The sequence below is a fragment of the Canis aureus genome, chromosome 20, assembly GCF_053574225.1.
Source record: "Canis aureus isolate CA01 chromosome 20, VMU_Caureus_v.1.0, whole genome shotgun sequence".
Classification (NCBI taxonomy): domain Eukaryota; kingdom Metazoa; phylum Chordata; class Mammalia; order Carnivora; family Canidae; genus Canis; species Canis aureus.
In genome coordinates this window covers 22,945,745-22,969,570 of record NC_135630.1, presented here as the reverse complement: position 1 = coordinate 22,969,570, position 23,826 = coordinate 22,945,745, and the positions used below count along the sequence as shown (strand labels likewise).

The 23,826-nt window shown below is 34.6% G+C and overlaps 1 protein-coding gene and 1 long non-coding RNA gene across 8 annotated transcripts in view; one reads left to right on the top strand and one right to left on the bottom strand.

Annotated features, from left to right (window-relative positions):
- Nucleotides 1–23,826, top strand: part of AFG2A (AAA ATPase AFG2A) — a 353,318-nt gene that overhangs the window by 140,874 nt on the left and 188,618 nt on the right. The window contains exons 15-16 of one of the 7 annotated variants that reach the window (XR_013358871.1): nt 10,704–10,839; nt 11,058–11,486. The exons of the other annotated variants lie outside the window; for them this stretch is intronic. The gene's annotated coding sequence lies outside the window, so the exon portion shown is untranslated. Of the gene's footprint in view, nt 1–10,703; nt 10,840–11,057; nt 11,487–23,826 lie in introns of those variants that run through there. 7 annotated transcript variants of the gene reach the window in all.
- The window catches only part of LOC144291546 (uncharacterized), a 61,713-nt gene continuing 39,160 nt past the window's right edge, over nt 1,274–23,826 (bottom strand). Inside the window, exon 4 of the long non-coding RNA XR_013358875.1 lies at nt 1,274–1,645. This is a non-coding gene — a long non-coding RNA (uncharacterized LOC144291546). The remainder of the gene's footprint in view (nt 1,646–23,826) is intronic.

Here is a 23,826-nt window from a genome sequence, read left to right as displayed (position 1 = left end):
TAGAAATTCAGGTGGTTATTTTAAACTTTTCTGATGGATATTTACTAATTTCTATTTGGTAATTTGTATTGACACTAAAGGGTTTTTTTTTTTCAGATGAATCGAAAGAATTGTCCAATCTTTGGTTGATGGCTGGCCTCAATATAAGGAATAGGCATGCCCTTGTTCATTTCTCAAATGGAGTACAACAGTACTTCCATTCATTTTTATATTGTCTACTCAATCATAATAATTTGCAGTAGAAAGAAGTATATGTAACCACACATGTATAAACACAAACACACCTAGTGACTTAGTGGTGGTAGGAAAGTTAGAGACTAACAAAAAGTGTTTATTTACATTTGCTTCCAGAGATTTAGGTTTTGGGAACCTGACCTGGGATCCAGGGCATGTCCATAACAACCATTGAGGTTCATGGAAGAAGTACTACGTGAGGTTCATGGAAGAAGTACTACTTCTACTATGTAGAAGACTACATATAGTCTCTAAAGATATTTGATAATATTCCATCTCATCCCCAGACATTGGGGACTAAATGTGATATTCTTAAACCTACTATATTAAAAAAAATACAGTTGATTTTATTTTTCGAACAATCACGTTATCTTCTATGCCACCCACACCCCATTAATGAACTGAATGCATACTGTGGAAAACGTCATGCTTTTTGTAAAGGAGAGGGTGAAAAAGTACAGCTTGAAGTAAAAACTCATAGCAAATCATTTTACCTTTGTTTACATATTTAAGAAGTTGTCTTGTTGGTGGAGACAGACAGGAAATCTGCATTCTGTCACCACCAAAAGTCCTCTTAGGGTTTTTGTTTTGTTTTGTTTTTTAAATAAAGAGACCAGCCACAGCTATATTAGTATAGAAAAAAATTCAAAGAAATTGGAGCTCAGCTAGAGGTGAAACATATAAAGTTAATTGCAATTAGAGACTGTAATATATAAAATAAGCTATTTTATGACTAATAGAGAGCAAAGAAATAAATTTCATTATTCTCTATACTTCTAAAGAATATTTGTTAAGATATTTTGAATTGGTAATATATATTAAATGTTCAAAGATCAAATCTGTAGAAAGATATATATAGTGATACTTTATGCCCACTTTTGCATCCCATTCTTGTCTCCCTCACCTCATTTGTTTATTAGTCTTTCTTCTTCTAATGTTCTAATACAAGCAAATATGTATATTTGTTTGTTTACAATACCCATATTCCCCAAAAATATAAGATGTAGGAAACTATGCATATGCTGTCAAGTGCTTTGCTTTTTTCATTTAGTACCATATCTTGGAGAACTTTCTTTTTCAGTATATGGGTATTTTCCGCATCCTTTTGTAGGTTGCATATGCACAGAACTACATACTTATAGTCCCCTATTAGCAGACACTTAGACAGTTGCCAGTCTTTTGCCATTACTAACATCCTTACTCAAGTGTTATTTTGTAGTTGTATAGGTTCTAAAGTTGGGAGTACTATTACTGTGCTAAAGGGTACATGCTTTTATAATTTGGATAGATGGTGCCTTGTTACCTTCTATAGTGGTTCTACCATTTTTCTTTTTCACCAGTAGTTTTTAATGTGTCAAGATTTCCAGGTTGGTAATTTTCAGGTAGCTGCTGGTTGATAGCCAATAGTTAGCTGAAAAAAAAAATCAAAAGAAAAATTATTATTATATCTTAGGTAAAATTTAATGATTTTCCTTTAATATAGACTTTTAAATGTTTTTCAAAGATTTCTTTTTTTTTTTTTTTTAAGATTTTATTTATTTATTCATGACAGACACAGAGAGAGAGGCAGAGACACAGGCAGAGGGAGAAGCAGGCTCCATGCAGGGAGCCTGATGTGGAACTCGATCCTGGAACTCCAGGATCATGCCCTGAGCCAAAGGCAGATGCTCAGCCACTGAGCCACCCAGGAGTCCCTAATATAGACATTTAAATATGCGTTAATTTGCTATTCATTTGTTTCAGGGCAAATGAGTTTCTTTGAGAATAATCCACTGACTGGAGTTCCATGATACTAAACTTCACTGTATTGATTTCAGTGTTTGACTTTTATATAGTGAGAACTTAGGGCACTCTGAGTTTCCTCATTCTTTTACAGATGTTCTGTTTATACCAAAATAGTTATTTTAGTTATTCGCCTTCATTGAATTTTCCTAAGCATTTGCCTTGGTTTTTATAGACCTAGTCATGTTCTTATAACAGTCATGTTCTTATATTTTACTGGTTCATATAACATTTATTTACATCATATTATTTTAATATTAAATAACTGCTAAGCTAGAATTTTTGAATCAGGATTTCTTAATTGTTTTTGTTCACTAATGTGTCATTGTGCTTTTAATCTTCTGGCCATATTAAGTGCTCAGTAAATACTTATTGAATAGAAGAGAGGCAGGAAAGAGGAAGTGTGGGAGGAGACTAAACTAATTTTTGCTGTACACCCAGAACAATAGAGCAAAGGTTAGGTGAGGAGGAGGAAGTGGGGGCATAGCAGAGGTAATCTTATCGGCCAGCAATATTTAGCCTGCCATGGCAAGTACAATCATGTATTGGAAAATTAAGACTTAAGATTTTACAATTAAGAATTAAGATTTTCCCTGTGCATCATCATGAATATACCATATTCATATACCATTTTACTACTATTTACTTTATATTTTTCTTCAATTAATATTTAAACACTTCAGTAAATTTAATGAATAAGAATCATTTATATCTCCCTAAAAGGGATGCTTGCCATAAATAAAAACAATGGTAAAAATTAAATACAATGAGAACAAAACATTGCTATTAAATGCAAGTTAAGTGTGATCTTTGCAGAGAGCTCTAAGTGAAACAAGATTAGCAAGTGTTATGTGCCCCCCCAAATACATGAAAAAAAAAAACAAAAAAAACAGAGAACCACAGAGCACAAGAACAAAGATAATGCAGAAAGGGTAAAATGTTAATAATAGGTGAATTTGAATAAAGGTTATGTAGGAGTTCTGTGTACTCTTATTCTTACAACTTTTTTTTTTTTTTTTAAGATTTTATTTACTTATTCATGAGAGACAGAGAGGGAGGGAGGTAGAGACAGAGGAAGGAGCAAGCGCCCCATGGAGCAGGGAGCCAGATACAGGACTCAATCCCAGGACGCTAAGAATCACAACCTGAGCTGAAGGCAGACACTTAACTGAGCCAACCAGGTGCCCCTATTCTTACAACTTTAATGTGAATTTGAAATAATCTCTAAAAAAGAAATTTATACAATGGAATATTATTTAGCCATCAAAAAGTCAAGTCTTGACATTTCCAGTGATGCGGGTGGAACTAGAGGTTATTATTTTAAGCGAAATAAGTCAATCAGAGAAAGACAGTTATATAATTTCACTCATATGTGGAATTTAAAAAAATAAACAGAGGAGCATAGAGGAAGGGAGGGAAAAATAAAATAAAATGTATTCAGAGAGGGAGACAAACCATAAGAGACTCTTAACCATAGGAAATAAATTTAGGAAAGGGGTAACAGGGTGGTGGGCATTAAGGAGGACACGTGATCTAATGAACACTGGGTGTTATATACAACTGATGAAGCACTAAATTCTACTTCTGAAACTAATAACACACTATATGTTAATTAATTGAATTTTAATTTTAAAATGCAAAAAATAAGTGATATACAGATAAAGTAAATTTGGATAACTAAAAAATAATCCTTGAATATCGGGGAATTGAAAAGGGAATAAAATTTTAATATTATTTATTTAATGTATCCATGTATCATCTAAAAACATTTCAGGTTGTTGGAGTCATTCCACTCCTCCAGAAATATTATGCTAGATGATCTCTAGGGTCCTTTCTGGTTCTTATGTTCAGTGTCAAAGTATACATTGTATTAAGGCAGCATAATTAAAGCTACATACACTCCCATTTCAGTATTTCAGTGAGTAACATTACGGAGGCTCAGAATGAGGTAAGGCTATTGTTAGGAAAGATAGCCTGAATGGGTTAAAGAGTAGAAGTAGCTTAGGAAGAAAACCCTGGACTGTTACAGTTGTGAGAAAGAAAAATATTAGGTCAGAAAGCTTTTGAGAGGGTTCAGAGAGTTTCTAACACACAAATTATTAAGTTTTTATTTCTTTCATCATACTGATCCTGCTATATTTGATTTCTGATAATAAGAGACTCTTAAGAAATTTAGGTATGGATATATTTTTGGAAAATAATACTACTTTATAGTAGAGAGCCATTTTTTTCTTATGGTTACCACTGTAGACTTATGGATTCTTACTTTATTCATTGACTTTTAATACTTCAGTATCACTATTTGCCGGGGTTGGGGGGACATCTCCAGGAACAAAGAATTTGGCTGGTACCATTTTCCCTCTCCTATCTCCTAGCTTAAGAACATGGCACTGTGTTGACACCCTCCACCTAACTTGCTAACAGTGTGCCCCACCCATGTGTTGCGCTGCAGACACACCACTTCAGCCAGGCCTCAGCTCAAGGTCTCCTCCCACCGCAGGTCAGCACAAACCTTGCTAACACCTGCCTGTCCTGCTGGCTTCTGTGGATACAACCCCTCCACTATCTTGGCCAGAGCCCATCTTAAGTTATGCCACAAACCTGGCAGTGTACAAGCAGCCTCCAGGGGCCAGCACCACTTCAAAGTCACTCTTGCCTCAGGGAGAGGGGAAATTAACCACACACATACCAGTCAGACTGTATCCCTAGCAGCAGGCTTGGAACAGAGAGCTGGTCTGACTGCAGGCCCCACCCACCAACAATGGCTTTTTAGGGGACAAAAGAGGGAAAGTGTCCTGAGGTTCAGTGCTACTACATTTCTGGCAAATGCCTGGTCTGACTCAACTCAAGCCTAAGGCATCCCCAGAGCAGCCCACCAACAGCACAGGAAAGAAACACTGCCCACAACAAAGAGAGCCATTGCAGACAGCTGGATCAAAGGAAAGAGTGGCTCAGCCACAACAGCAGGGCACACACAAGGCACATAGAAGACACCCCTGAAGCACCAAGCTCTGGTGAACTGGGACACTGCCCTGCACAGCATTATGAGACCTCCTCTTCATAAGGCTACTGCTTTCAAGAGCAAGAGATGTAGCTGACTTTCTTAACATATAGAAATAGGCATAGAGTTAAAATGAGAACAAAGAGGAATATGCCCCAAATGAAAGGACAGGACAGAATCACAGCAAGAGAACTAAGTGACACAAAGTAGTATGCTTGATAGAGAATTTAAAAGAGAAACCTACTGGACTTAAGACTCTTTGTTAAGAGTCTCTCAGTGAGACTCTTAACAAAGAGATCGAAAACATAAAAAAGAACCAGTCAGAAATAAAGAGCTCAATAACTGAAATTAGTAGTAGTAGACTAGTAGACTAGAGCAGAGTAGTAGACTAGTAGACTAGAGGAAGCAGAAGAATGCATCCGCAACCTGAAGGACGAAGTAATAGAAAGCAATCAAGCTAAGCAGGTAAGAGGGGGAAAAAATAATAGAAAATGAAAATAGACTTAGGGAACTCAGAAACACCATCAAGTGTAATAACATTCATGTTATAGGGATCTCAGAAGGAGGGGAGAGGGAAAAGGGAGCAGAGAATTTATTTGAAGAGAAAAGAGCTGGAAACTTAATCTGGGAAAGGAATCAAATCCAGGTCCAGGAGGCACAGAGAGCCCCTAACAAATTTAACCCAAAGATGTCCACACCAAGACATATAGTAATTAATATGGCAAAAATAGTGATAAAGAGAGATTTTTTAAAGCAGCAAAAGAAAATTGTAACATACAAGGGAAGCCCCAAAGATTATCAGCTGTTTTTGCAGCAGAAATTTTTTAGACCAGGAGAATGTCATGATATATTTTAAATGCTGAAAAGAAAAAACTTGCAACCAAGAATACTCTATCCAGCAATGCTATCATTCAGAATAGGAGAGATTATGAATTTCCCAAACTAAAATTAAGGAATTCACGACCATTAAACCAGCCTTACAAGAAACGTTAAAGAGAATTCTTTGAGTGGAGAGGAAAGACAGTAAGTAGAAGAAAAGTGGAAGCACAAAAGCAGTAAAAATAAGTATATCTACAAAAATCAGTAAAGGGACTCACAAAATAAAAGGATATAAAATATGACGTCATATACCTAAAGCATCTTGAGGAAAGGGGTAAAGAATGGGTTCAAACATAAGTGACCATCAACTTAATATAGACTTTGATATGCAGGAGATCTTATATACAAACCAAATGATTAATGACAAATAAAAAACCAGTAATACGCAAAAAAATAAAGAGACAAGAATCGAAGTATGTCACTAAAGAAAACAAGCTAATCATGAGAGAAAAGAGCAAGAGAAGAAAGGAACAGAAAAGAACCACAAAACAGCCATTAAACAAGTGGCAAAATGGCAAAAAGTATATACCTATCAGTAATTATTTGAATGTAAATGGACTAGGGACGCCTGGGTGGCTCAGCAGTTGAGTGTCTGCCTTTGGCACAGGGCATGATCCTAGAGTCCCGGGATCAAGTCCCACATGGGTTTTCCTGCATGGAGCCTGCTTCTCCCTCTGCCTGTGCCTCTGCCTCTCTCTGTGTCTTTCATGAATAAATAAATAAAATCTTCTTTTAAAAAAAGAATGTAAATGGACTAAACACTCCAATCAAAAGACATAGATTGATGGAATGATTAAAAAAAAACAAGACTCAACTACATGCTGCATACAAGAGACTCCTTTCAGGCCTAAAGAAATTGAAATTGAAAGTGCAATTGAAAGTGAGAGGATGCAAATTGAAAGTGAGAGGATGGAGAAGCATTTGTCATACAATGGATGTCAAAAGAAAGCAAAGGTAGCAATACTTATATCAGACAAAATAGAGTTTAAAATAGAGTTTAAAACAAAGACTGTAACAAGACAAAGAAGGACACTATATAGTCATAAAGGGGACAATCCAGCAAGATACAACAGTTAATATATATGCACCTAGCACAAGAGCACCCAAATACAAAGCAGTAAATAACAAAGGAACTAATTAATAGTCAAGTGGAGATCCCTGGGTGGCTCAATGGTTTAGCACCTGCCTTCAGCCCAGGGCATGATGCTGGAGTCCTGGGATCGAGTCCCATATCAGGCTCCCTGCATGGAGCTTGCTTCTCCCTCTGCCTGTGTCTCTGCCTCTCTCTCTCTCTCTCTCTCTCTCTCTGTCTCTCATGAATAAATAAAATCTTTAAAAAAAACTAATAGGTGCACATGGAACATTCTCCAGAATAGATCACGTATCAGGACACAAGTCTAGTCTGAACAAATTTAAAAAGATTAAAGTCATTCATATATCTTTTCTGATTACAATGCTATGAAACTAGAAATCAACCACAAGAAAAAATCTGGAAAGAACACAAATCCACAGAGGTTAAGTAACATGCTATTAAAGAATGAATGGGTCAATCAGGAAATCAAAGAGGAAATTAAAAAATACATGGAGACAAATGAGAATGAAAACACAGTGGTCCAAAATCTTTGGATGCAGCAAAAACTGTTCTAAGGGGGAAGTTTATGACAATACAGGTCTACCTCAAGAAACAAGAAAAATCTCAAATAAACAACCTAACTTTATACCCAAAAGAGCTAGAAAAAGGACAAACAAAACCCAAAACTAGTAGAAGGAAGAAAATAATAAAGATTAGATGAGAAATAAACAAAATAGAAACTAAACAACAACAGAACAGATCAATGAAACCAGGACCTTATTCTTTACTTTGTTCTTTAAGATTTTATTTATATATTCATGAGAGACACAGAGAGAGGCAGAGACATAGGCAGAGGGAGAAGCAGGCTCTTCGAGGGGAGCCCAATATGGGATTCAATCCTGAGACTCCGGGACCACTCCCTGAGCCAAAGGCAGATGCTCAACCACTGAACCACCCAGGCATCCCACAGGACCTGATTCTTTAAAAACATCAACAAAATTAAGAAAACTTTAGCCAGATGCATTAAAAAAAAAAAAAAGGACATAAATAAAATCAGACACAAAAAAGTGGAAATAACACTGACACTACAGTAAAAGGATTGTAAGAGATTATAAAAAATTATATGCCAACAAATTGGACAACTTCAAAGAAATGGATGAATTCCTAGAAACCTATAATCTCCCAAAACCAAATCAGAAAGAAATAGATGATTTGAAAATAGATGTATTACCAGCAATGAGATTGAATTGGTAATCAAAAAACTCCCCCCCAAAAAAACAGCTTCACAGGTGGATTCTGTCTAACATTTAAAGAAGAGTTAAGATAAGATCTATGCTTTCAAAATATTCCAAAACATAGAAAAGGAAGGAAAGCTTCTAAATTCATTCCATGAGGCCAGCATTACTTTGATCCCAAAACCAGTTAAAGACACTGCAAAAGAGAACTACAAATCAGTCTCAGTGATGAACATAGATATAAAAATGCTCAACAGAATATTAGGAAACCAAATCCCAACAGTACATTAAAAAAAAAAATCATTCACTATGATCGAGTAGGATTTATTCCCAGGATGCCAGCATAGTTCACTATTGGCAACTCAATCAATGTGATACATCATACCAAGAGAAAGGATAAAAAAATATAATCATTTCAATAGACGCAGAAAAAAGCATTTGACAAAGTACAATATCCATTCATGAGAAAACCCCCCAACTAAGTAGGTTTAGAGGGAACATACCTCAACATAATAATGGCCATATATGAAAAGCCCACAGCTAACATCATACTCAGTGGTGAAAAACTGAGTTTTTCCCCTAAGGTTGAGAACAAGGCAAGGATGTCTACTATTACTACTTTTATTCAACATAGTACTAGAAGTCCTAGTCACAGCAGTTAGCCAACAAAAAGAAATAAAAGGCATCCAGGTTGGTAAGAAAGAAGTAAAACTTTCAATATTTGCAGATGACATAATATTATATATAGAAGACCCTAGATACTTCATCAAAAGCTACTAGAACTGATAAATGAATTCTGTAGGTGTCACAATTCCAGATTTCAAGATATACTACAAAGCTGTAGTAATCAAAACACTATCATGTTGGCACAAAAACAAATACATAGATCAATAGAACAGAATAGAGAGTCCAGAAAGAAACCCACAATTATAGGTCAGTTGATCTCTAACAAAGGAGGCAAGAATATACAATGGGAGAGACCGTTTCTTCAACAAATGATGTTGGGAAAACTAGACAGCCACATGCAAAAGAATGAAACTGGACCACTTTCTTACATGCACAAAAATAAACTCAAAAGGGATGAAGAATCTAAATGTGAGACCTGAAACCATACAACTCCTAGTAGAGAGTACAGGTAGTAATTTTTCTTTCATAGCAACATTTTTCTATATCTGACTCCTAAAGGCAAGGAAAACAAAAGCAAAAATAAACTCCTAGGACTACATCAAAATATAAAGCTTCTGCATAGCAAAGGAAACAACAAAACTAAAGATAACCTACTGACTGGGAAAAGACACTTGCAAATGACATGTTCAATAATGGGTTTGATTCCAAAATATGTAAAGAAGTTATACGGTTCAACTCTCAAAAAACAAACAATCCAAATAAAATGGGCAGAAGATGTGAATAGGTATTTCTCCAAAGAAGACATATAGATGGCCAACAGACATAAAAAGATGCTTACCATCATTAATCATCGGGGAAATACAAATCAAAACTGCAATGAGGTATCGCCTCACACTTTTCAGAATGGCTAAAATAAACACAAGAAACAATAGGTGTTGGTGAGGATGTGGAGATAAAGGAACCCTCTTGCACAACTGTTGGTGGGAATGCAAACTGGTGTAGTCACTGTGGAAAACAGTATGGAGGCTTCTTAAAAAATTAAAAACAGAGTTACCTTATGATCCAGTAATCCCACTACAGGGTATTTACTCAAAGAATATGAAACATTAATTCAAGAAAGATATATGCTTCCCTATGTTTACTGCAAACGTAGGCAGAGGGAGACGCAGGCTCCCTGTCGGGAGCCTGATGTGGACTCAATCCCAGGACCCCGGGATCAGGACCTGAGCCAAAGGCAGACACTCAACTACTGAGCCGCCCAGGCATCCCATATTACTTGGTTTTTGTTTGTTTGTTTGCTATGTTTTGTCGTCTTACTCATTTCTACAAATCAGCCTCTACTTCCAATCCATAAATTCAAAACTTACGGTTTTGGTGTCTAGGGTAATATTTAGATAATCAGATAAATTATTTCCCAAGGATATGCTGATAGGAAAGAACTAGATTTGCTCTGAGATACACTTTAAAAAAAAAAAAAAAAAAAACTCTTGCACCTTTGGATACAAAATTGCCTACTTTTGTTGTCTAACACAGTGGTAGTTACCATAGTAACTAATGAAGGAAAATACCATAAAGATTTTTGAGGTATTGATAAACTTCTTTTACATAGAAGACCTTCTCTTTATATTTGTAGTCTCCTTTAATGACTAGAGTACAAAGCTATTATTTTGGCCATCTCCTCTCTTATTGATTACACATTTGGTAGACAATATATTCAGTTGTTGATAGTATTTTGAAATCCACCTCTATCTGTATGTGTCCTACATGTAGTGTAGTTTAAAATCTGCTCTGCGATCCTCAGTTTTAAATGGTCATTTCTATTGTTTTATTATATATTTTCTGAAAATTACCTTTTTTTTTTTTTTTTTTTAAGGAAATCTCTTGTCAGAAGAACTTTTGTTTTTCAAAAGGCAATTGCCTTGGAAAAATTCACTTTACTTGACTTTGAAAATGGAGAACTGACACTTTTAATGTTTAAAATATCTAAAGTATAACCATTGCTATAAAAGGTGTTCATGGGGGATCCCTGGGTGGCGCAGCGGTTTGGCGCCTGCCTTTGGCCCAGGGCGCGATCCTGAAGACCCGGGATCGAATCCCACGTCAGGCTCCCGGTGCATGGAGCCTGCTTCTCCCTCTGCCTGTGTCTCTGCCTCTCTCTCTCTCTCTCTGTGTGACTATTATAAATAAATAAAAATTAAAAAAATAAAAATAAAAAAAAAAATAAAAGGTGTTCATGTATCTAAAGCCTAGAGGATAATATTCAGAGAAGAAAACAAGAATTCTTTTTTCTTTCTCTAAATTTTTTTTAATAACTTGTGTACACTTTTTTCCGTTTAAAAGAAAAGATGTTATCAGGTCCCTGCCTATTTAACTTTAGAGAAAACTTAGTTTGGTTTATTGTATAGACATGTAATCAGTGTAGCACTTTTATTCATTCCACAAATACTTATGAGGTCTTGATGATTTTTAGTCTTTTTTTAAGGAAATATTAATTAGTGTTAACATCTCTACCAATTTATTATAATACTTGGAGTTCTTGATCATAAAGAAGAACAAGGCCTTGCTTCAAAACAATTGGAATACTCTCCAGTAAGCATAATATTTTCTTGTTGGACTTACATACATCTTAATATTTACTGCATTATTCTATGAATTTAAGTTTTGAGAGGAAACTTTATTATTATGATATCCATTTTTTTAACAGTGACATTACCATACAAGATAGTGAACTGGATCAGAAGAATTACAAATGGATTTACTCTCTAAGAAAATGAATTAATTGAAATGTAACTTCAAGTATTATAATTTTTTCAATGAAAATTCCTTTGCAAAGAAAATATATAATGCAAAATTTTGAAATTATGATTTTCTGTGGGTTTTTTTGGGTAATTCTGAAACAAGGCTACACTTTTAGCAAACATTACTTTTCCATGAGGTCTTACCATTACCACTTTTACCTGTGGCATGTGAATATGGTCTACTCTTGAGTTGCATGCTTGATTCCAGATGTCTTCACATAACTGTTTGGAAAGACTATACTTGTATCTGTAGGAAACAGTGTCATCGGTGGGTCAGCTTTGAACATTTTTATGAAATAGCACACAGATTTTTCTAGACAGGGATAGAAAAATGAGAAGTCTTGGCTGGAGGAAGCCATCCCTTGGGACTGAGCATCTCCACTAGAAACTGCACTCCTGGACAGAAAAGTGATATCAAGTATTTTCCAATTTTTTTTACCAAGTATTAATCTATCATTCTTATTTGAGAACTGAGTCTGGAAACCAATTTATAGAGATAATTGAGACCATTTGCCAAGAACTTCTTTATGTGTCCCCATCTTTAACTAAACATTGCCATGCCATAATTTAAATGCTCCTTTACTCTTAGAGACAGACATGTTCCCCTTAAAGTTTTTTTTTTTTTTAATTTTTATTTATTTATGATAGTCACAGAGAGAGAGAGAGAGAGAGAGAGGCAGAGACACAGGCAGAGGGAGAAGCAGGCTCCATGCACCGGGAGCCCGACGTGGGATTCGATCCCGGGTCTCCAGGATCGCGCCCTGGGCCAAAGGCAGGCGCCAAACCGCTGCGCCACGCAGGGATCCCCACATGTTCCCCTTAAAGTGAATTGCTCCATGGAGTTTCTCTATGTTTTTAAAATGTCAGTTTTAAAATGTGCAACTCTCTAGTTCCTCCTGACTGTACAACTTTATTAATAAAGTGAACCTACAAAAGTCGCTAATGATTATCGAACAAAATTTAATGGCTTCTTAAGGGTTCTTATTTTCTCAAATTCACAAATTTGATCCTGCTGACTACCCACATCTTGAATCTCTGTACTCCAGTAGCTCCAATGATACAACAGTCTTCCCTTCTGTTAACTGTTTGCCCACTACTACATTTTTATTTCAGTTGAATTCAGTAGTTACAGTATGGCATAAGAATTGGACAAAAATCTGACTCCAGTCAGGCACCTAGTTTTGTTTTTAATTCAAGATGTATCTCAATGTCATTACTGTTTTTCAGTCCCATTGCTTCTTTCTTTGGATTACTAGAGTTATCTATTAACCAGTTTCTCTGCCTCTTAACTTGTTTCTCTGCCTCCAGTCCCTTTCCTCTGTTTAATCTTTGTTCTACTTCACAGTTCTTTTCCTAAAGGAATATATTTAACCAGGTCATTATGATGCTTTACCAGACTACCATACTGCTGAGGAACCTACAGTGGCTCCCTGTTTTTGCCTCAAGTCCAGCTTTTCATTCTGACCTTTTTTTATTTTGCAAAAGTTGGGCCTTTCACCGTTATTTTCTGTTTTCATGGAACATAACTTTACCCATTTATTCTGACAATTAAGGCTTCTAGTGTCATGTATTCTGCACATGCCAAGTTCATTATTTCCTCCAGGCTTTTGCTTCTTTTGTCTCTTTTCCACTTCTCTAACATCATTCTCATTACTTTTTCTCAGCTGTTTTGGTCTTAACAACCTTTTACTTAAAAAATTAAAAAAAAAAAAAACTAATTTGGCTTTTACCAATATCTTTTTCTCTAGCTTACTTCTCTTCAGTACCACTTAGTTTAGTTCTTGATTTTTTTCCCACAAGTTTATTCTTTTCCATATTTTTTCTAACCATCTAATAACTTCTAGGTATTTTGAGGTCAAAGAGATGAAACTCTGGGTCAGGTAATAGATATTCCACAAATATATGACCATTGAGTGAAAGAAACAAATCAAATATTCAAATCTTCTTAGTTTTCTCTAAAAAAATTGAAAACAATTTCTGAGTAGAAACAGTTTTTTAAAAATGATAACATCACAGTTTTATCATATCAACTTACATGAGTTTTAAAATTTTCACATCAGCAGGGGGCACTCAAACCAAAGTTCATTCTGCTATCTTATGAAAGATTAAAATTTATCTCTGTAACAGTTTATTCTACTTAAAGACCAGTTATGTTTTATAGTCTGTTTATAAATAAATTTTAGAGTTGTTCAGTAGGTAATTTTTTAGAATTGTATTTTTTTTAATCCATAGAAGATAAATCGTGTTTTTGTTGGAAAAAAAATGGGAAAATGTGTTTTAGAACATGAAATGCTTTATTTGGTGCTTTTGTTGGGTGGCTAGTTTACATAGAAATTTGTTTTCCCTGCTTCAGAAACAGTATTTCAATTAAATTAACACATCAGTAAACTGTGTTTCATTCAATAAAATATTAGCTTTTATAAAATAGTACTTATATTTTACCCCATGAACTTGAGAAAAAAGAGCTTTTATTAGAGGCTGTAGTTTAACACTGACTAAAACCTACTTTGGCAAATTCTAAAAGTTTCATTGAATTTTTCTTCCTGAGCCTTTCTTCTGGCAGACTGCAAACAACTAGTGTTATGTGTTTACAGATGTGCTCATTTTCAACTCCTCCTCTCGGAGGTTAACCTAGTACTTATTAAGGGAGAAACACAGTTTATAATAAACAGTGTTTAACATATACTGATGGTATTACTGTATTTCCTGTTTTGTGTTCACAATAAGAAGATTCTGAAAAACTGCCTTTGTATAAATACTTCACTGACATTCCAGACAAGTATAATCTTGTCTGCTGGTAGGCAGGAAAGAGTGATGTCCTGGAATGCTGTTACAGAAGGAAATCTCTTTGTGTTCCACAAATGATACCCCTAAACCTTTTAAGAATATAATTTAAAAATGACAACTCTATATTTGCTTTTCCTTCCGTTTATTAACTTTACATGCATTTACTTCAGAAATTCAATTAGTTTAAAAAAAAATTCCATTATGTCTGAGAAAGAAGCATCTTCCTGGTGGTTTGCTAGAAATTTGTTGGTAGACATGTCAGAGAGTCAACATAAAAACCCATTTAGTAAGTCATTACTAGTTTTTGTTCTTTTAGATTAAAACTATTTTTGATATTTGAATGAGGCTTTTGTGAACTCTCTGCAGGCTTAAAAGGTGCAGAGTTTCCTAATCCCTTCCAAAATTTCCAATGAGGAAATAATTTGAAGATTGTTTTTAGAACACAGATTATTTTTTTCTAAAGTTAGATTTGGAATTTTTATGTTATTATTTAATGTGAGTCGTTAAGATATATCAAAATCAGTTAATATTCTAATGAATAGATTTTCTTGGTATTTAATTATGATAGCCAAAATTAAAATTTAATTTTAGTACAATTTAATGTTTCTTTTCAGTGACTGAAAAAAAATAGTTGTGATTTAAACCCCTAACTTATTGCCAAAGCAGATTCATAAACTAGACCTGTGTCTAATTTCTGGGTTGGTGGTTCTTTTTGTTCTGTCTTATTACTTCTACCATTAATATGGGAGGTAACCTAACTACTCACATTGATTCTCTACTTCAGTCCTCACTCTGTCTAAAACCCAGCAAATTAAGAATCATCTGTAGAATTTCCAAATACAAGGTTAAAATACTTGATCACTTTCAAAGTGCAAAAAAAAAAAAAATGCTTTTTATGATCAGATAGTTCTTATTTATGTACAAGTCATATGTTACACTTTTTAAAAAAATATTTGCTTAAGAATATTGTGACATTATTCTTTGTATGGGTCCCTTCTCATAAATCTGCTGTATTGAATTCTGAAATACTAAAGCTCTTCATCTTCAATTAAAGGGAGTAGCTTAACAGAGCCATTAACTGATATGGTGGTTCTTTTAATGGTGTCAGAAACTCATATTCTTTCTATCTTGCTCTAGTACCATTCCTTAGCCACGTTTAAAAATCTCACTACTGCCTCAGTTGGATTCTCATTCAGGTGAACAGGAATCAAGAGGTGAGGAAATAGTGAAGTTACTCTTCACTTTAAAGACATCACCCATAAATTGCATGTTTTCATTTACATCCCATTGGCTGATCTTAGCTACATGACCATATTCAGGTACCAGAGAAGCAGCAAAATATATATGTTCTCTATTTTGAGAGAGCTGGCTGAGCATACCGCTTAAATTAAGAGGTTTTATTACTAAAGGAAAAAGGAAAAACTAGCAGTCTCAGTCATTATCTGTTGTTTTGTTCACTTGCATTGTCCACTTCTTTTTCAAAATTCTCTCTGGCTTTGTTTTCCATGACACAACAGTCTCCTGGTTTCTCTTCTATTTCTGCCCCTCTTCTGCTTAATCATGAAATGTTGCAGTTCATCAAGGCTGAGTGCTAGGACCCCACTTCTTTGTTCCTTGTGTGCAGTCTCAACTGCATCTATGGCTTTAGGTATCAGGTGATTGCAGTTGATTTAGCTAACTTTCACTCTGACCTCTTCCATGAACTGCCTACTTAGATATCTCAAAGACATTTCAATTCAACATATCCTAAATCTTAGTCTTCCTCTATGTATTTTACTCAATAAATCTTAACTTTATGAGGTAAATACAATTACTGATAACTGATCCTATAGATGAGAAACTGAGATACAGAGAGGTTAAGAAACTTGACCAAGTCACAGAGCTACTAACTGGTACATAGTCTGTGAGGTTTTGACAAATGTGCAGAATTGTGTAAGCGCCACCAGAATCACAATACAAAGCAATTTATTCACTCCAAAATTTCCTTCATGCTACCCCTTTGTAGTTAAGCCTCTTTCCTCTACTAACGGCTGGCCACTAGTAATTTATCCCTCTAGTTGCCATTTCCCAAATGTTATATAAGTGGAACCATGCACTACATGCCTTTTAAGTATGGTTTCTTTTACTTAACATATTTTTAAGATTAGTCTCTGTTGTTGTGTATATCAGTAGTTCCTTTTCTATTGCTGGGTCATATTCCACTGTATGGATGTACTACAATTTGCTTTTCCATACACCCATTCAAGGACATTTTAGATTGTTTTCAGTTTTTTTGTGAATAATGCTACAGTAAACATTAGCAGGCAAGTTTTTGTGTGAACACAAGTTTTCATATCTCTAGGATAATTACTAAGAGTGGAACTACTGAGTCATAGAGTATCTAACTGTATGTATAACTTTATTGGTTTCCAGATGTCAGAACTTTATTGCCCCACCAGCATTATATGAGTTCCAGGTGTTCTGCATTCTTGCTAGCACTTTGCAGTGGCAATTAAAAACAAACAAACAAGCAAGACAACTTAAACATTATAATAGGTGTGTAGTTACCTTATTTAAATTTGCATTTCTCTAATGAGTGATGACATTGGACATCTTTTCATGTGCCATTTTTCATTAGAATATTTTCTTTGGAGAAATGTTTCAAAGTCTTTTGAACAATTTTTACTTTTTAAAAATTTTTTATTTATTTATGATAGTCACAGAGAGAGAGAGAGAGAGAGGCAGACACACAGGCAGAGGAAGAAGCAGGCTCCATGCCCCGGGAGCCCGACGTGGGATTCGATCCTGGGTCTCCAGGATCGCGCCCTGGGCCAAAGGCAGGCGCCAAACCACTGCGCCACCCAGGGATCCCCAATTTTTACTTTTTTAATTCAGCTGTTTGTTTTCTAGCTTTTATTCTTTATAATCTGATTACAAATCCTTTGTCAGGTACGCAAGTATTTTCTCGTGTGTAGCTTGTCTTTTCTTTCTCTTAACAGTGTATCTCACAGAGGAAAAGTTTTGGATATTGAAAAAGCCCAATTTTCTTTTCTTTTCTTTTTTATCAACTCTTTGCTTAACCTAAGGTCATGAATAATTTTTTAAGTTTTTTGTTGTTATAAGAAGCACATAACATAGAATTTACTATCTTAACCATTTCTAAGTGTACCATTCAGTAATGTTACATATATTCACATTGTTGTGCGGACAATCACCAGAACCTTTTCATCTTGCAAAAGTTTAACTCTATACTCATCAATCAGCAACTCTCTCTTGCCCCCTCCACCTAACCCCTGGGAGCCACCATTCTAAGATTCTATGAATTTGACTACTCTAGATACTTCAGATAAGTGGAAGTATGTGTCTTTTCATGACTGGTTTATTTCACTGCATAATGTTTTCATGTCATCCATGTTGTATTTTATATCAGAATTTCTTTCCTAAGACTGAGTAGTATTCTGTTGTATGTATATAGTACATTTTGCTTATCTATTACTTGTCAGTGGACACTTGCGTTGCTTCCATCCCTTGGTTATTGTGAGTAGTGCTGCTGTGAACATGAGTGTGCAAATATCTCTTTGAGATCCTGTGTTCAGTTATTTTGGATATATTCCCAGAAGTGGGATTGGTGAATTATATGGTAATTTAATTTTAACTTTTTGAGGTACTACTATACTGTTTTCTATAGGGCCTGTACCATTTTACATTCTTACCAACACTGCGCAAGGTTTCTAGTTTTTCCCCATTCTTGCTAACAATTGTTTTTTTTCTTTTTCTTTATTTTTAGATAACCATCCTAATAGGTGTGAGGTGGTACCTCCTTGTGATTTTGATTTGCATTTCCCTAATAATTAGTGATGTTGAACATCTTTTCATGTTTATTAGCCTTTTATAAATCATCTCTAGAGAAATATCTATTCAAGTCTTTTGTCCATTTTTTAATTTTTTAATTGAGTTATAGAAGTCCTTTATATATTCTAGATATTAGCCCCTTATCAGATATATGATTTACAAATATTTTCTGCCATTCTGTAGGTTGCCTTTTTTATTGTGTTGATTAATGAAAGTTTTTCATTTTAATTCAATTTAATTCACATTTGTCTAGTTTTACTTTGTTGACTATTCTTTTGTTGTCATACTGGGAAACACTTGCCAAATCCAGTATCATTGATGGCTTTCCCTTTTGTTTTCTTCTGAGAGTTATATAGTTTGGGACTTTATGTTTATTTATGTCTTTGATCCTTTTTGAGTTAATTTGTTTATAAGTTAAGGTTATAACTTCTTTCTTTTACATGTGATATCTAGTTTTCCCAGCACCATTTGTGGAAGAGATTCCTCTGGGGTTTTTTTGTAAAAGTTTTACATTTCACATTAGATCTATAATCCAGTTTTGAATCTAGTGTGAATTAAAAGTAAAGATCCATGTTTGCATATGGATGTAAAATTGTTCAGCATTTAGCTTATGTATTAAATTTTTTAAGCTTATTATTTAAATGAATGTTATCCTGTTTTCAAATTGAGATCCATTTCTTCTCAGCCATAGCAAAGGAATAGGTTTCCAGGATGAAACAAATAATTTAAAATATTGTGCCCAATAGGGATAGGGCTGAAGTTGGAGAACTCACATTCTCCCTTCTTTTCAGTTCACACAAAGCATAAAACAAGGTAATTTGCCTGTTTGTTGCCATCAAGACACGTCAGATTTGTATGTCAAAATAATAGCCTCACTCTGTCAGCCCCGTGTTGAGTACTCTCCAGAATACTGTGGTAAATCACAGGTGGATTGTTCAGGTGCTCAAAGAGCCCCCAGGAGTAGGCAAATAATCAACTGACAGGTTATTGCTGGATCAAGGAATTTACCCTTTTCTTTGGCATATCATAGCTCATGAAGGCTAACTTTCGGTAACTGTTTCAGGAAAAGAAAAACTGTAGTATATTTTCTTTCTTCCCTCCAGTCCCTGTTACACAAAGCAAACAAACTTGTTTACAGAACATCCAGCATTTAGTTGAGTAAATGACGAGTAGGAAATTAAGCTGTTAATACAGGAGGATGACTAAGTGAGGAAATCCGTCTTTTGTCAACTACTCTTATATTATTATTATTATTAAAATAGAATCTGCTTTCAGTTTCAGTGGTTGGGAGTGTTAGATGTACATGGTTTAATGGATTTTGTACTTAAAATTCTGGTTTCTCTCTTTTACTTACAATCCAACATCATAATAGAAAATAAGGCAAATAGTCTTCTAAATGATTGATATAGAATGATGGCTTAGGCTTAGTTATTGAGTCAAAGCTCCACACCTGTTTTGTGTCATAACAACTTCCTCAGAGGATGAGTTTTAAAAAAAAATACCATTCTTTCTTGGAATGCCAGAGGCATTATAAATCTCCAAATTGAAAAATGCTGAATTAAATTAGATTCTTATTTAAATCTGCTGAAAATTAACTCTTTGGGTACTTTCTGGCTTTTAAAATGGATTGCTGATTGTCACATTGCTTTATATGTATTTACTTTTTTATAAACCTTGGTAAGATACTAATCTTGATCTTCATGGTGATATGGAGAATAATCTTAAAATTATATACATGCTTCCCCTAAAATGAAGTTTACTAAAAACAAATTTAAAATATAATAATTCACCAAAGTAAATGCATATAGGATGAAAAATATTTTACTTGTTTGGTGGTACATGGAAATTTGAGCTCGTGTTTAATATAACAACATTATCATGAACCTATTAAAAAATGCTCATGGCATTTTAGACTGCATTAATTATAGCATCCAGATTGCATAAACTAATAGTTTTGTGTTATTTTGTCCTGGCTGGATCACATCTAGAATATAATATACAATTTTGGGATCTCATGGTTTGTAAATAATTTTAGATATGACAGGTATAGACCTGAGTATATTTTTAATTAGGAGAAAAGAAGAATAGATGCAGATACAGGTATTGCTTTCATATATTTAAAAGCCCATCCTCTAGAAGAGACAATTTAAAAGATTGTGGTAAAAGAAATGGAATAACTTTTTTTTTTAAAGATTTTATTTATTTATGCATGAGAGACAGAGAGAGAGGCAGAGACATAGGTAGAGGAAGAGGCAGGCTCCCTGCAGGGATTCCGATGTAAGACTCGATTCCAGGACCCTGGGATCACAACCTGAGCCAAAGGTAGATGCTCAACCACTGAGCCACCCAAATGCCCCAAATGGAATAACTTGTCAATGAACTACAGTTTTTCACTTAGTCAACTTGCTTGTTCTGAGGCCTTGATCTCCCTGTTACTCCAATTGTTTTTTAAAAATAATTAATTGTGCTATAATTTCTGTGCAATTAATTTTTGAATTAATTGTGCTATTAATTTCTGCTATATTGATTAGAAGTTGGAAAAGAAATACTGATCTCTTCAATTTTAAATTGAATTGGCAAGCATAAAATTGTTTCATTTAGCACATATGTGAGTATTTGCAAATTTGGGTTTTGAATTTTGAAAATAAGAAAACTACATTTAGCTGGCCCTATGAACTTTCCAAATATTTTTGCTCTTATATTTCTTCCTCTTTTTAAAAATAATTCAAAGTATTTATCAAAAAGAAAAAGAAAACATTGAATTTTGGTCCAGGTCCTATAAATTCAGTCTGAAGTTAGAGGTAGGAATAAGAATGAATAATACAGGTCCTCTGTTTAACATGTGAACCCCACTTACCCTACCATATGTGAAAGTTGGACATAAGAAACTTAATAGCACGGTCTAAGGACTTGATACTTTATTTATAGCAAACATGGCCTTCCTCACAAGGAGGGGGCGGGGGCGTGTATTTTGAAGATCATTCCTTGGCAGGATTGTCCTTTGAGTAGATAGGCTTTTCCCATCATGAGAAAACATCATGACATTCTTCTTTCCTTTGTGTTATATATATTTAAGAGAGCAAACAGGGGTGCCTGGGTGGCTCAGTGGTTGAGCATCTGCCTTCGGCTCAGGTCATGATCCCAGGGTCCAGGGATCAAGTACCGCATCAGGCTCTCCAGAGTGAGCCTGTTTCTCCCTCTTCCTATGTCTCTGCCTCTCCCTCGGCCTCTCATGAATAAATAAATAAACTCTTAAGAAAAAAGAAAAGAGAGAGAGAGCAGACAGTGAATAGGGGTATTATGTTTGCAGAATTCAGCAAGAGAGGTTGGCTGTTTAGCATTAAATATCTATATTACTGTAATTTTTCATTGTGTTTAGATACTAACACTGAGCAGCATGCAGAAAATACTTTTTACTTTGAGTTGCTCATTTGTGGAACATAGGAGTTAATGAATGTATATATGCATGCATCTATATATGTATGCATGCATGCATCTTTGGTTAGTGCATTAAGTGCAGTAATCACTTTATCCATGGCTAGTCTAGAATAGTTCATGGCACTCTTAAATCTTGGTGGACCTTTTTCATGTAAATAAATATGTTCAATTTAGATAATATCGGATAGATGTTAGCATTTGAATAAAGCAAATATATTGTTATTTTAAAATTATATAAATGAGTCATTTTATTTCATCTTTAGATTATGATTTTTCTAAGGAATATATATTATATATATACTGATTATAGATGTGATATCAATTATGTATGTCAGTTATATATATGTCAATATATAATGTATCAATATATATTTTATATAGATAGATTTCACTTGCATTTAAATTTTTATGTAGATATGTTAACTTTGGCAGTCTACATAAACATTACTCCGTTCTTGTGGTCATTAATTTGGAAGGATGGTAGTTCTTAATAGATAACCTCTCAGTATTAACCTCCTAAGAACTAAAAAAAAAAAAAAAACTAAGAGCAGTTTTTGTTTTTGTTTTTTAAGATTTTATTTATGTATTCATGAGAGACACAGAGAGAGAGAGGCAGAGACACAGGCAGAGGGAGAAGCAGGCTCTATGCAGGGAGCCCAATGTGGGACTCCATCCCAGGACTCCAGATCACGCCCTGGGCCAAATGCAGATGCTCAACTGCTGAGCTACCCAGGCATCCCTAAGAGAAGTTTTAAAAGTACTTTTTACATGATACAGAATGGCATAGCTACTTTTTCTTTGTTTTTCCCATAAAATAATCTACAGTATAAATAGGTCTTAAATCATTTGAAGCTGAATTTGAATTCTGTTTTGGCCTTTACTGAGTAATATGAGGTACTATTTGCTCATCTGTAAAATAGGAATACATTTTTCCAGAAATGTTAGAGGATTATATGAGGTAACTTCTATGAAGCATTTAGCATAGAGCCTTTTACAAAGTGAGCCCTGGAGACAAAATAGTTACTGTTTTTTTCAGGGGGAGAGATTAAAATATCATGGATATATACCTGGCTTTAGCACTTAAAATTTTAAATTGTTATGCCTTCAGTTGTCTTATTTTTCTCTTTGAATTCTAATCTTGAAAAATTTCTTCCTAATATATCAACAATTTCTCATTAGTCATTACTATTAAATGAATTGTACATTAAGTATGCCTTTGGGAAGCTTGATGACATCTCCTTTTTTCTCTCATGTTGTGATGGTTCATGCATGTCATATCTATGCCCCTTTCTTGCGTCCTTCTGCACAAAAGTTTCTGAGTTCTCAAGGAATCTGCAGTGGTTATATTTTATATGGTCTTCATCTACTATCAAGAAACCAGCTTCTTAGAGGCTTTTCTGTTTTTTTGGCAAATTCTTAACTAGATTGTTCTGATTACCTAAACTTGAAGACTAACCTTTTTGTATTTTTTAAGTGGCCTGGATTGAGATGTGTCTGTTTATAGCTGAGTAGGCTGTTAAGTGTTAAGCTAGAAACAAGAAGACTGATGATTGAAGCACGCTGTCATTCATTGTATACCCACTACATTATTTTCTCTGAGGTTCCTTTTAGCCTATCTGTGGCTCAGTATTGACCCAGCAAATTTCCTTTTCCCTTGTTCCCCACACCATATGATTTGCTTTATACACATGCACACATTTACATTTGCCAATATAATCTATAATACATACTGAATAAACTACCATCTGTATCTTTCTATTCTAATCTTGGTCAACATCTGCATAGCACTTCTGATAGAATTACATGACATTTATGAGCTTAAAATAAATATAATAAAGTTTTAAGACTTTCATTTTTATTCAAGGAACATTCATTCCCTGATTCTAAAATACTTAAAATACTATTTTCCTACTAGTAAATCATAGAACAAAAATTGTTTCGTCCCTGCAAATCAGAACCTTTTTCAATTTATGACTATTTGGAATAAGAACAAATGTTTAAGAAGGCATGGCTTTTAAGTAGGAGGAAATAAGGAGAAAGTGTTATGTTAATAAATTAACATTGTATGTTCATAGTTCTCCCAATCTGTAGAAACAAGAAGACTAAAATTCAGTGATTTGGGTGTCTCAGAGTGAAAGACCA